Source organism: Eptatretus burgeri, chromosome 4, assembly GCF_056783735.1.
Source record: "Eptatretus burgeri isolate ZD-2024b chromosome 4, Ebu_testis_v1, whole genome shotgun sequence".
In the NCBI taxonomy this organism is placed as follows: domain Eukaryota; kingdom Metazoa; phylum Chordata; class Myxini; order Myxiniformes; family Myxinidae; genus Eptatretus; species Eptatretus burgeri.
In genome coordinates, this window is record NC_140964.1 from 15315261 (window position 1) to 15330260 (window position 15000).

The following is a 15000-nucleotide window of genomic DNA, read 5'->3' on the forward strand; positions in this document are numbered from 1 at the left end:
GTCCATCGTTCAGTAAAACCCTTTTCAAAATGATATTTCCACCTATATATTCTTACGATATCACCAACTTTGAACTTAGGTTTTCTGACATTAATCTCTTTTTCATATTTTAATTTTGTAAATGTTTCTGATGGCTTCATATTCGTTGACGTGTGAATCGTGTCATTATACTTATCCACAATATCCTGAATAAAAGATAACCATTGTTGTGAACCGAGTTGTGTGAATTTTTTATATAGTCTCTCTTTTAAGGTACGATTAAAACGTTCAACAACAACTGCCTTCCCTTCATTAAAGGTACTGTATAATGTAATACTGTTATTTTTTAGAAAATTCATAAATGTCTTGTTATAAAACTCTCTACCCTCATCAGTCCACAATTTCTTAGGTTTTCTCTTACTTTTATTAAATATCTGTTGAAAAGCTAACATAAGAGTATTACCTGTTTTGTTTTTTAAAGGGACAACCCACGCATATCTACTCCTCAAATCAATAACGGTTAAAGCATACTTGTACCCCTTATCATTATTGGGTTCAATCAAATCAGCAGACCAGATATAATCAACTTCCTTGGAATAAACTTTCCTTCTCTGAAACTTTGTGAATATTGGTTTATGTAATTCATCAGCTAATTGCTCTTCAGTCTTAATGGCATCATTAGAGCCTATAAGTTTTTTGAATTTCCAAGTCCAAGTTTCAATTTAGCACTAATCATCTTCTTCACGATGAACCTATCAACTTTTTCTCTCAAGGTTGGATTTTGTATCAGAGACAAATTATACAACATTTCTCTATCGGCTTCATGCTTTTCTTCCAACGTTGTGGTATTCCCATAATCAATATCGTGTCTCATGCACACTTCATCAACTCTATTGATTGGTTTACTCCAGGATTTAGGATTGTCTGCCTCATCTAATCTTTTATCCAAGTTTGTGCCTGGACCACAGAAAGAATAACCTGGAAGATGTAATTCCCCTGGTATTCCAGTAGTTGTAAATTTACTTCCTGATAAAAACTTTTGTATATCTCCTCCGAGTTTGTGTTTGGAGATAAATTGATTTTTTTTTTTGAACCACACACCGAACATATACCTTTTTGTATAACCCTGTTATTTTTACTTTTAATATATGAAATATTTTTAGTATTAGTTTTCTTTTTACATTTGAGACAATAACTCATTTATTTATGAGAAAAATTCCTGCAGAGTGCAAAAACCTTTTAGTTTCCAACATGCACATTTGAATCTTAATTTTTAAAACATAAAGAATCCTTAGAAATGCCTTCACTCTCTCCTCCATTTATTTAAGGAAAAACTTGAATTAAAATGAATAGCTTGACGATGTCAATAGTCTTGAAGAAAATATTGCAAATAGACTTGTCAATTCTTTGTTTTCCTCCTCGGTGGGTTGAGTTATTTTCTGTAATACCACCAATCTTTTTTGAATCTCACTGGTTTCCATATTTTGATATTTATTCATTCTCTCTCTTTCCTCCCTCTCTCTCTTCTCCTTTTCCTCCTTCTCTTTCTTCTCCCTCTCTCTCTTCTCTCTTTCCTCCTTCTCTCTCTTCTCCTTTTCCTCCTTCTCTTTCTTCTCCCTCTCTCTCTTCTCTCTTTCCTCCTTCTCTCTCTTCTCCTTTTCCTCCTTCTCTTTCTTCTCCCTCTCCTCCTTCTCCTTTTCCTCCTCTTCCCTCTCTTCTTCAACTCCTTCCTCATCCCTTACTTACCTTGAATCGTTTACACCCCATAGAATATTATACATATATTCATCAGGATTTCTTGTTATTCCTGTATCCAAAATAATTTTTTTTACAACAGGAAACCAATAAAATTTCTTTTGAATTTCTAAAAGAGCCTTACCTTTTCTTAACCTTATAATTTTTTCATTATTTAACATTCTAATTAAATCTAAAGTTGTCGGTTTATCAACATCAGCATAATGCCAATCTTTTATTGAAAATACCTCATTCTTATGTTGTAGAACATATTTATTAAAATACCGAATACCCTTTTCTTGAAGGTATGCTTGGACACAGAAATGATAATTTTCTTGAAGCCTTCTTGCTGTCATTTATGTATTAGAAATATATGTTAGAATAATATTATGGCACGAAACACCTCCCCATCTTCCCATAGTTAAATCATTTTGTATTTCCTTACTTATTATATATAATCCTGTTTTTTCTGTTTTCATGAGATAAACAAGGGCAAAACCATTATTATATTTACCCTTATTAAATTCTTTTATTTGTTGTTTACTAATCGTGGCTCCACAAAACTCATTCTCGATACCAAGTGGATAATATTCTTCCTTACGAGACTGATTTAATTGTTCCAGGTCTTCGAGGTTAATTTTAAATGACCAATTATACCCTAAATCATTCATATCATACCCCCATTGTTCTATTCTCATACAAACGATACGCCCTTCTTTATAAAAATTTATTTTAATTCGAACTGTGAATTCTGTATGACCTGGAGATAATATCAACACTTCTGTATCTTTAGAATACACAGCCGTTTTATTTAAGTATATATATTGTGATAAATCGCTTAATCTCACCAAGTCATTCGCGTCAGTCGGGCTTGGATAATTTTTTAATTTATAAGCATTTTTCATGTTAATATTTTTGTTTATATTATATTTATGTCGTTCAGCCTGTGCCTTTGTGTAATAATTTGATAAATCAATATCCAGTTCTTGAGATACACCAAAGATAGAACCATCTTTACCAACATAAGTCATTTATATTAGATTAAAAATAATATCATAAAATTTTTTATTTTTGTTGAGTTGAAATAACACATATAGACATAATTGACCACAACACTTGGAATTTAATTATTGGACTTGAAATGTTTGATAAACACCATTCTGTAAGAATTTTATGACTTCAACAGGTGGTGGAAGACCAAAACTATCAAAATAATATTTGTCTTGACTATTAAAAATACAAACCCAATGAGAACCGTTCCCATCATTATCTTCTAAGTTCATAATAATATTCTTTGTATGTTTCGACACATTTGTTAATTCATCTCTCATACAAATAACCACATTATGAATTTTTAATTTCTTACAATATTTGGCAAGTTGTAAATTTGATGTTGTATTCTTTCCAAATTCTTTCAACCACTCATCAATGCTCATTTATTTATTAGAAAGATATAATCCATTACCTCTTTTCGTTAATTTTACACCTGCTTGTGCTATAGAAGAAAGCATATCTCCAACTAACAATCTCGCTTTATCAGGCAGACCTTCAAGTTTTTCAGCAAAATCTACAATTACACCACTTCCACTAATTTGTTTCTCCAACTCTTTGTTATGTCTTTCCAATTCTTTTTGAGCCTGGAGTTGAGCCTTCCTTTCGTTGGCAGTTTTGACCGCTGTTGAAATACCACCCGTCAATGCTCCAACCGCACTTAAACCAGCAAATAAAGGAATTAGAAATGGGAGAAATCCTCCACTCGTCTCTCTTATTGAATATTTTTTCAACATTGGTTTTGTCATTTTAATTTTAAGTGAGCCAGTGTCATTCAAGATTTTAACCTGTTCTCTTGTGAGCAAAACATCAATTCTTACTGCTCCTTTTCTCTGAATTGTATTAACGTTAATCGTACAAGGCTTTTGATTTTGAACACAAGATGATAGTTTATGAAGATTGATTTGATTAACATATACCCCAGTTGGTACTTTGCCACTCATTTATTTAACAAAAAATTATGTGAGACTAATCATCACACCATTATCTGTATTAATCTGCAATTCTGTTTCTTCCAAAAGCAAACAATATGTATCAACTTCTTCACTCTCTCCTCTTTCAATGTATAGGGAAGTATCCACTCGATTAGACTTTATAGTTTCTTTTTGAGCGCTCAGGTCAAACGTATAGATTGTATACAAACTTTTAAATGCTGTCATATCTAAAATAGGTTCTTTATTTCCATTACTTTCACACACCTTTTGGTAAGACTTGTATGCTTCAGCAAAATCATTTTTTTCCCAATTAATTTCCAATCTATCTCGTGGATAAAATGTTCCATCTAGAGAAACGCGAAGTTGTTTCACCTTAGCATTATCACTCAATGCATTATTCTTATCAGTCGCAGTATCACCATCTGGCTTTTTAAAAATCATCCACAGATATCGTGGCTTTCCTTCCAGAACACCCAAATTCCACGTGTAAGTAGTTTGATTGAGTTTAACGTGTTGACATCTTCTTTTGAGGTATGATACACTGAGTGGTTTTTTGAGTTAAGTCTTCGATTCAACATCTCTTCTGTTTTAAGATTAGGAGTATATTCACTGATATACCAACTCATCTCCTCAATTACAAATTTATTCTGATCACCAAAAGCATTACCAACACCAAAAAGCAATCTATTTTCATTATCATTCCTTTGTAGTTGAAATCTAATTTTAAGACCATACAGAACTTTATCATAATCACAAAATCCAAATATACCTTTAAGAGGAACTGCCACAGTAAAACTATTTTCTGCTTTTGTATCATCATTATACATTCCTTTCCTTTGAATATATCCAGGGTCTGTGTTTGTTCCCGTTGACATATCAGGAATAAAACCTTCGACAGACCCCTTTCCCATTCTATCACTGAATGTATAGAGTGTAAATTTCATCATTTCAGATACAGCAGAGACATAATCAACCGCTTCAACTTCTTGTGTTCCAATATACAATCGCACACTATCAAACATTTTCCAGAAGAAATCATTTACAAGTGTAGCGTTTGTGTTATTCCCAGCCTTAGTGAATTTAAATTTACACAACAAGAAACTTTCGGAGAGATTCAAATAGGTTTGTTGATTATTTATTTCAAAACTTTTTGTACCATTTGTATTCCAGTCTGTTCCAGTTATTGCATTTACCTTGAAGTAATCTTCTTTTTAGTGGAGTTTGAGATAATAATAGTATCATCCAAATCATAGATACTATCAATTGCTTCCATACTTGTATTTATTTAGGAAAAAAGATGTTAAAACTTTTGAAACCCTGATCCAAGTATTTGAATTATTTTCTGTCGTTCTTGGGGGACAACTGAGTTTTACCTTTCTTAATTTCTTTTATTGCTTGTAATTTATGAGATTCTTTCTGAGCATCTTTTATACTCTTTACAGCACCTGCTACATTTCCCACAGCAGAAGCAGTTGAACCAATTAGGTCTTTATGTTTAAGAATAGTTGAACCAATACCCATGAGAGTATCAATTATCCCATCTCCTCTAAATTGATGTCCGACACCCCTTTGTCTCTTAGGTTTATAGTATCCTCTACCAAGATACATACCTTCACCCTTGTAGTACGGGAAAGGAACATCCCATCCCCTGTAATTATTTTATATTTTCCCAACTCGTGCTTCCTCACAATAACCATCGTATTTATTTATTGAAAAACTTCACGTAGGTGAATTCTGATGGATATAACTTCTCCATTAAAAGAGATCACACGATTATCTTGGTCGGTTATCCTAAAATTTACTCTGTGTATGGTTTTTCCTGACACAGGTAGATAAACCAAATTTTTAGGCTCCATATTGAATTTATAACCAATTGGGGTTGAGTATGCGCTGAATGAAAATATTGTATTTGTTTTTAATCCATCATTATAAGCACCATCAATCAAATCACAGTGAATTAACACCGAATTTATTCCTGAGGATATTTGAATGACATTATCACTGTAAAACGTCCCATTAGTTTCAATCTTTTTTGAGGAGAAACCTAATAACTCTCTAAATGAATTATCAATTGTGAAATCAACCTTGTAGTTATTTTTAACTTTAATCGTTGATTTTGAAGTATGTTTTTGAATGTTTATAACAATATTTTTTGGTTCATCACCCTGTTCTTTCATAAGACGAGCAATTTCGGAAGATATTTGAGAAATCTCGTATGCTCCGGTGAGACTGTTATCGTTTTGTATCCACTTCCCGGATTATAACTAAACTTGTCATTTTTCTCGGTTATATTAAATAAGGTATTATAAGTCTCCATGGACAATAAAGATGCCTCATATTCTTTTGTTGTGTCAAGTTGTAGTGGGTATGGGAATGAAGATGTGTGGTCGCTTGTTGTGAAATTAAAACTCAGGATTGTGCTTCTCATCTTATTTAATATGAGATAAAATGTCTTTATATTGAGATTTATTAATTATTTTCATGTTCATCAACTGGTCTAAAATGGCTGATGCTTCATTAAAACAATTGTTATTTCCAGCCTTCTTACTGCCGAACAACAATAACAGTCTATTAACTAATTGCGATGGGTCATTTGGAAGAAAACTAATACCTGAACCAAGGATACTTAAAGCCTGAATAATGTGTTTCTCCTTCTCATTCTTCCTACTTTTACCAGAAAGAATAACCTTATAATTTAGAGTGTTCAGCAAATCAATATATACTCTATCATCATTATTTTCCATATCCAATGGTTTATCAATATACTTTGATTCATCCCTCACAGTTGAACCTTGTCTTCCATCTTTTGTGAGAAGAAACATTAATCTCGGAGTTAGTTTAACAGGGGGTTGAGCAGAACTTAAGAACCTTAATTCATCATTAAATATCAATACCTTTTCTTGAACAAGATGAAATATTGCTGGTTGTTCTGTTGGAATGAGTCCTGCTTTGGTTTTTGAATCTGCTGAATATTCATTGTTTTGAACAGCATTCACAATATAATCAGGGGGTTGATTAATCTCTTCCAGTTGTTGAAATAAACCTTCATCATCATATTCTAATTCTCCTAAATGCTCTAATTCTTCCTCCGTCATTTGACTGAAATCTTTTAACATTTGAAGCTTTCTAGGAGTATATTCTACTGTGGGAACTGTGGAAACATCTTTCATTTTTTCTTGGGAAGTTTTTAAAAGTGGTTTAAAAAATTTCTCTTGTTTTTTTTCAAATGCTTCTTCGCCCGTTAGTTTCTGTCTGCGTTTCTTCTTTATGTCTTCCTGTTGTTTTACAACTTTTGAAACCAACTCTTGATGTTCCTTAAATCTTCTTGCTCTTTCTTTTGTATCCATTTATTTATTGTAAAATATCATTTAATGAATTGTAAAGATCAACAGGGAAATTTTCCTTTTCTTCATCATTCAAGTAGATGTGTTCAAATAAATCCTTTTCTTTAAATATTTCATCAAATTCTTTATTAACATTAATGCGAGTTGTAATTTCTTCTTCACTAATCCTTGCATCTCTGCTTTTCATACGTTTGTGTTGAGTTTCTTCATCAACATCAAAACTGTGGTTGATCAGTGCCCCAGACGAGATACACTTCTAGTCTTGGGGGATTTCAATGCATCGACTGGAACTGATAGGGATGGTTATGAGGTGTGTGTTGGTCCCCATGGGTCAGGAACTATGAACCAGAATAGCACTAAGTTCCTTGACTTTGCAAGAAGTCATGGACTTAGGGTGGCTGGTTCATGGTTTCAGCGCCCGCAAGCTCATCGCTGGACTTGGTATTCCAACGCTGGCGGTGTGGCAAAGGAGATTGACCATGTCCTCATTGACGGTCGTTGGAGGATGATCCAGAACTGCAGGGTCTACCGGAGTGCTCAGTTCCTCAATACTGACCACAGGCTTGTTGTAGCAACTCTAAAGCTGCACCTTAAATCCTGGAGAATGGTACCATCCCAGCCTAGGCTGGATGTTGCCAAGCTCAGGGATGAGAGAGTAGCTGAGGAGTTTGCGAACAGGCTGAGTGGACACTTGGGGGGTCTGGGTGCTTTGGGGGGTCCTGAAGAGTTGTGGAGCACCTTCAAGACCACCGTCCTTGATGATGCCGGTGGATGCCTTGGAGTTCACCGCAGGGCAAAGAAGAATTTTGTCTCTCAAGGGACACTGGATACCATTGACCAGAGTCGCAGGGCCAGGCTGAATGGCAGAGCTGAGCTGTTCAGGGAGCTGAGGCGTAAAACTGTACGTGCACTGAGGGTGGACAAGGAGGCCTATGTGCGAGGAATCTGTGAGGGGGTAGAGCATCACCTGTGGACAGGTGATTCTCGTCCCGCTTACAGGGGAATTCGCGCATTACGTTCATCCAAGCCCATCCCTCGGAGCACTGCAGTTCGAGCAGAGAGTGGTAGGCTCTTGACAGAGGAGTCTGAAGTGAAGGCCCGCTGGGCCGGTTACTTTGAGCGGTTGTACCAGGCTGATCCCGCAGCTGTCGAGTTGGACGTCAAGGGTGTTACAATCCCTGTTGCTGACCCTCGAATCAACTGTGGTCCACCTTCGCTTGTGGAAACACGGGCTGCGGTGAACCAGTTGAAACGGGGCAAAGCTCCAGGGATCTGTGGCATCCATGCCGAACTTCTCAAGGTTGGTGGAAATGCTGCACTCGCGTCGTTGCATGCAGTTTTGTGCTCTGCCTGGAACACAGGTATCATCCCAACTGACTGGAAGAGGGGCCTTGTTGTCCCTCTCTGGAAAGGGAAGGGTGATCGCCAAGACTGCAACAACTACCGAGGGGTGACGCTGCTCTCAGTGCCGGGCAAGGTCTTTGCTCGGATAATTCTTGATAGGGTTCGCCACCATCTGCTTGAGCACCAGCGTCCAGAGCAGTCAGGCTTTACACCAAAGAGGTCAACGATTGACCGTATCCTTGCACTTCGTGTCCTCACCGAACGCAGACGAGAGTTTCGGCAGGGGCTGCTTGCAGCCTATGTTGATCTCTGTAAAGCGTTCGATTCAGTGAATCGGGATGTCCTCTGGAGGATTCTTGGTCTTCGTGGGGTGCCACCAAAACTGATCGATCTGATGTCTGAACTCTACTCTGGTACTGAGAGTGCTGTGAAGTGTGGTGGTACCATCTCTGACTTATTTCCAGTTGTTACTGGAGTTCGTCAGGGGTGTGTACTTGCCCCCACACTTTTCAGCACTTGTATGGACTGGATTTTTGGGAGGATGTCGGAGAGATCAAGTTGCGGTGCATCGTTTGGCAATGTCAAGATCTCGGACCTTGATTTTGCAGATGATGCAGTCATCTTTGCGGAGACTTTAGACATCCTCTTGGGGGCCCTCGAGGTGCTGAATGAGGAGTCGGAGCCGTTGGGATTACGGATTTCTTGGGTCAAAACAAAGATCCAGGCTTTCGGTGACATCTTGGATGCTGCTGTCCTGTCTGTGTCTGTTTGTGGTGAGGATGTTGAGGTCGTGGATAGATTCACTTACCTTGGCAGTGATATTCATGTCTCCGCAGGTTGTGAGCCGGAGGTCAATAGACGTCTGGGTCGGGCCTGGGGAGTCATGGATTCACTGGATCATGGGGTGTGGCGCTGCCGGTACCTGTGCGGGAGGACGAAAGTCCGAGTCTTCAGGTCCTTGGTACTTCCAGTCTTGCTCTATGGGTGCGAGACTTGGACTTTGACCAAGGATCTGAGACGGAGACTTAATTCCTTTGGTACCAGGTCTCTTCGGAGAATCCTTGGCTATCGCTGGTCGGATTTTGTGTCCAACGAGCGGTTGCTGAGAGAGACTCGGATGAGATTTGTTACCTGCATAGTCCGTGAGCGTCAGCTGCGGCTGTATGGACATGTGGCTCGTTTTCCTGACGCTGATCCTGCTCACCAGATTCTCTCAGCGAGGGAGTCTCATGAGTGGAGGAGGCCAGTGGGCCGACCACGTGCCTCATGGTTGCAGCAGGTTGACCATCATCTCAAGGAGATGGGGATGGGCCTGGCATCTGCCTGGGGGATGGCCAGACGGAGGCCCCTGGAGTACCGGCGGAAAGTGGACGCAGCGACGCGCTGTTCTGGCACATGCTCCCATACCTGACCTGACCTGATCAAAACCGAATGATAAAATCTTCACTCCGCTCAGATATTTAATAATTTGTCTCGTTCCTTCTGGATTAGTTTCTAATATCCCAACACCACCAGATTTTAGTTTCTTTAACTCACTCTTACAATGTGAATATTTTGTTGTACCAAGAGAAACCTCCTCAAATATTTGTCCTTCATTCCTCAATCGCATATGTTCCTCCACTGAAATATAGTGATAATCTTCACCTTTTACTTCTCCAGGTCTTATTGCTCTAGTTGTTGTTGATACAATGCGTATCACGGGGTGTTTTTTAAGTAAATTTACAATATTCTCATTTGTACTACACAAGAACCTTGATTTATGAAAGTTTTTTCCAGAAGCAGATTTACCCACAAGATTTATAATAATAGTTGTCATTTATATATGTAATTGTTTATAAAACAAAAAATATATCCCTTAATATCTCATCTTGTTTCACAACAATATATTTATATTTTTCAGTCGTGTGCTTCATATAATCCTCAAATTTCTTTTTACTACATAATGTAGAACAATTATCTCTCCAAAAATTATTGATATCTATTGAATTTAACTTGAATAAAATAAAAGTATTAGCATTGTTTCTGATGGAACGACGAGGAAGTTGAAAGTACGATTGACTAAGATAAATACAATTACAAGAAGAATGTCTCCCTCTTATGTAGTAGCTGTCCATTACCGTTTGGTTTCTCTCATTAACACAATCATCAAAGATAACGAGGTTCTTTTTTGATTTATACAAATCTTGGGGAGACGGTATATCATCCGTATTATCACTAAGAATACAAGTTATAAGATTTGATTTCTTTTTACATCTCTGTGTATCACAAAATAGTTGAATTATATCTTCAATGTTATAATCATTTAGGTTTTTTTGACGTTTAAATAAACCTATTATATCTTCTTTTTGAAGACCAGCATTAAAACCTTGTGAGAGTAGTTGATACTCTGGTTGAAAACTCGACTTTGTGAAAATTATTAAATTATCATAATCTAAAAAGTTGGGAGTGAGGAGCATTTTTAAAAGTAAGCAGGTTTTTCCACATCCACTTGAACCAACTATGAGACATCTTAATGAATTTGGGAGATTTTTATGGTTGTTAAATTTTATCTTATTTTCCCAAATAGGTAAAAAATCATTCATTTATATATTTGAAAAACAGGTTATTTAATTTATTATTGGCTTTTTTAGAAACTCTATATTTTATCCTAAGTTCAGGTTTAATTTCAAGATAATCCATTATTTTATTTATACAATATCTTGTGTTGATATTTCCCTGAAAATTACATCCATGAATAATATACAACAACAATCCTTTGAACATTTCTCTTATACGTTCAGTTTCTTCCCTTGTAAGGAAAGGTGTGTTATCATCCTCATACTTTACATTCATTTCTCTAATCAATCTTGTAAAGTAATTCATTTTTGGTGTAAATCTAAAAGAATTATTTTCCTTTTTATATTTTTTATTATCATTAATTAGAAGATAATCACAGAATATACATTGTTTATAGGCTTTTGACTCTGTGTTTCATCCCTGTCTTTCACACGCAGGACAATTCTCAAATTTGTCATATGGAGAATCAGGAAAGTCTAGCATATTTATAAAGTAAAACTTTACTTAAACTGAAATTCATCTATACTTTCAGTTGTATATTACCATCGATATCGATATACTTTTTCATTATCAGATTCAACGACAACATTTTTTATATTAAAGGTAATTTTAAAATTATCGTTAACTACTATTGAACGAAATGTCATTTCACCTGATATATTAACATCCTTTATTTCATCAAGATTTACATCTTTAGGGTTGTTGAAAAAAATCCAAATTTCTCCTTGCATATTACAGATGGTCTTATCTTTTCTTTCTAAAGCTTCATCCATAAGGTTTTTGTTCTTTGATACTTTTTCTTGTTTCATTGCTTTTTCTAGTTTTGAATATATTACTAGAAGGAGAGGAGAAACTTTTGTTAGAGATACTTTAATTGATGTTCTACCAGGTATACTAAAAGCCCTTCCACTGAAGGAAATTGAAGAACTCATATTATTTACCATAATAGTTTTTATCCAATAGTTGTTATATTTATCTTTGTTCAATTTTACATCCTTGACATATTTCTCAGTATCTTTAACAGATGAAGAGATTGATTGAAACTTGTCTTTTGTGTCTTGAAACATTGTATTTATTAAGTGAAAAAGTTGGAGGATAAAATGTTTTTAAGCACAGATTCACCTATAAATTAAACGAAATTTTCATCAAGAAAATTTTAGTTTAAGCAAAGTTTTATTCTATAAATATGGTGAATACAACGTACTGCGATGTTTGTAATCACGAATATAAACATTATAGAAAACACCTCCGAACCAACAAACACACATTTAATCTATTTCATCAAATATCTCCTCTTGAGTTGGAAAGAAAACATTGTGATATCTGTTCAAAGGATGTTTTGAAGAGTAGTTATAATCAACATCTTCAATCACAAAAACACAAGAAAAATGAGTTTAAAGTAAAGGGAGACTATTATATTAAAAACACTGATGAGGCATTTAAAGGGCATATAAAAATAAGGATTTTTCAATTTGGAGAACCCAGTCCATCATCAATAGCTGAATCAATTGAAATAGTGAAACCCGATGTTGAAAAATTTATTAAAAAGACATTAAAAGAAATAAAAACTTTAAAGTTTTATATGGGAGTGAAAATGAATATGAAAAGACAAGATGAAGAACAAACTCCTTATATGAGAACAGATCTTCATTTTATAACATCATTTCAAGATTTTTTGAATAGTGGGGTTTATGAAGAACTATCAAGACAAGAGGAGGATGTTGATAATACAGTGGTAGGAAGTGGATTCAATATTTAAAAAAATCATCTTTTAGATATACACATTCTAAAATCAAACCCTCTTAAAGCTTCTTCTTATATTGAATTACCAAAAGAAATAAAACTAAAGAAGGCAGTTGTTAATATTAAGAACAATGATAATAAATGTTTTCTCTGGTCTGTTCTTGCTCACTTACATCCACCAAAATGTAATTCAGAAAGAGTAAAACAATATATGAAATATGAGAATACCTTGGACATTAAAGATTTTAAATTCCCAATGCCATTAACAGATATTCCTAAATTTGAGAAAAAGAATAATCTTTCTATTAATGTATATGGATTAACGGATACAAACAAAGTTCAAATATTAAAAATTTCAAACAACTATAAAAATGAAGAAACACACATTGACCTTTTATATTTTAGTGTTGGAAAGAATTCACATTACACATACATCAATAATTTATCAAGATTAATCTCTTCTCAGGTATTCAGAACAGCAAACAAAATATATCCTTGTAAGCGATGTCTTAATTCATTTCATACAAAAGAACGATTAGAACAACATTCAAAATATTGTAGTAATCATAAATCAGCTGTAATTACAATGCCTAAACCTGGTGAAAAGATTTATTTTGAAGATTATAATAAATCTATCATGCACCCATTTGTGATATACGCTGATTTTGAATGTATCCTTAAAAAGATAAATACTGCTTCTCCTAATCCAAAAGAACCATATACAAATAAATATCAAAAACATATTCCTTGTGGTTTCTGTTATTATATCAAATCATCTGTTGGAGAAAAGTATAACAAACTTGAACATTATCGTGGAAAAAATGCTTCACAAGAGTTTGTAAAACGATTAGAAAAGGATTGTATAAGACTCACTAAATTAATGAAAGAAACAAATGAACCGATGAAATTAACCAAAGAAGAAAAATTAGAATTTAGAATGAACAATATCTGCCATATTTGTGAGGGGGAAATTAAGGAGTCTAAAGTTAGAGACCATTGTTATCTTACTGGTAAATATAGAGGTCCCGCTCATTCCTGTTGTAATCTTAATTATAAATTACCTTCTTTTATTCCAGTCTTTCTTCACAACAGCGCCAACTATGATACACATCTATTTATAAATGAACTTTCAAAAACACCAGGGAATATTTCTGCTATAACAAACACAAGTCAAAAGTATATTTCATTTTCAAAAATGATATTCACAAAACCTTTAACTCGTATTAGGTTTTTAGATTCTTACAAGTTTATGGGAACACCACTAGCCTACCTCGCATCAAATCTAAGCTCCATGGACTCTTTTCCAAATCTTAATTCATTCTTTCCAAAAGAGGAAATTCTCACTAAAGAGGAAATTCAGATTAAAGAGAGAATTCAAAGTAAAGAGGAAACTGTAATTAATGAAGAAATTCTAACTGAAGATGAAATTCTAATTATAAAGAAAATTCGAACTAAAGAGGAAATTCTGATTAAAGATGAAATTCTGATTAAAGAAGGAATTCTTACGAGAGAGGAAATTCAAACAAGGAATGAAATTCAAAGTAAAGAGAAAATTCTTACAAGTAAGGGAATTTATCCTTATGATTATATGGATTCATTTATGAGATTTAAAGAAACACAACTTCCATCAAAAGAAAGTTTCTATAATAACCTTTATGAAGAAGAGATAAGTGATAAGGAATATAAACACGCACAAGAAATATGGAAATTATTTAAGATAAAGAACCTTGGAGAATATCATGATTTATATCTAAAAACAGATGTTTTATTGTTAGCTGATGTGTTTGAAGCTTTTAGATCACTCTGTCATAATAAAAATTGTTATGGATTAGATCCTGCCCACTATTTCACAGCTCCTGGTTTAGCTTGGAGTGCAATGTTGAAAATGACAAAACAAGATATAGATTTAATCAGTGATGTGGATATGCTTTTGATGATTGAGAAGTCCAAGAGAGGTGGAATATCACAAGTATGTTCAAAAAGATATGCTAAAGCAAATAATAAATATCTTCCAAATTATGATAGTGAAAAAGATAGTAATTATTTGATGTATTTTGATGCTAATAATTTGTATGGATGGGCAATGTCTCAATCTCTGCCTTATGGTAAATTAGAGTGGGTGGAAGAAAAGGATTATGAAAAGGCTTTGATGAATATTGTTATTTCTTCTCAAGAGGAATTGAATGACGAAGAAGAAGGTTATTATTTTGAAGTTGATTTGAGGTACCCGAGTGATCTTCATAATAAGCATAAAGATCTTCCTTTTGCATGTGAGAAAGAAACTCCAAAGAAAGAATGGTTAAGTGATTATCATA

The 15000-nt window shown here is 34.6% G+C and overlaps 1 protein-coding gene and 1 long non-coding RNA gene across 2 annotated transcripts in view; both read left to right on the top strand.

The window, feature by feature from the left end:
- LOC147027524 (uncharacterized) overlaps positions 1-51 on the top strand; it is a 2957-nt gene extending 2906 nt beyond the window's left edge. The window contains exon 2 of the long non-coding RNA XR_015057078.1: positions 1-51. This exon is cut by the window's left edge and continues 1561 nt beyond it. This is a non-coding gene — a long non-coding RNA (uncharacterized LOC147027524).
- The window catches only part of HIBADH (3-hydroxyisobutyrate dehydrogenase), a 159022-nt gene that overhangs the window by 110090 nt on the left and 33932 nt on the right, over positions 1-15000 (top strand). The gene's annotated exons all lie outside the window — the stretch shown is intronic.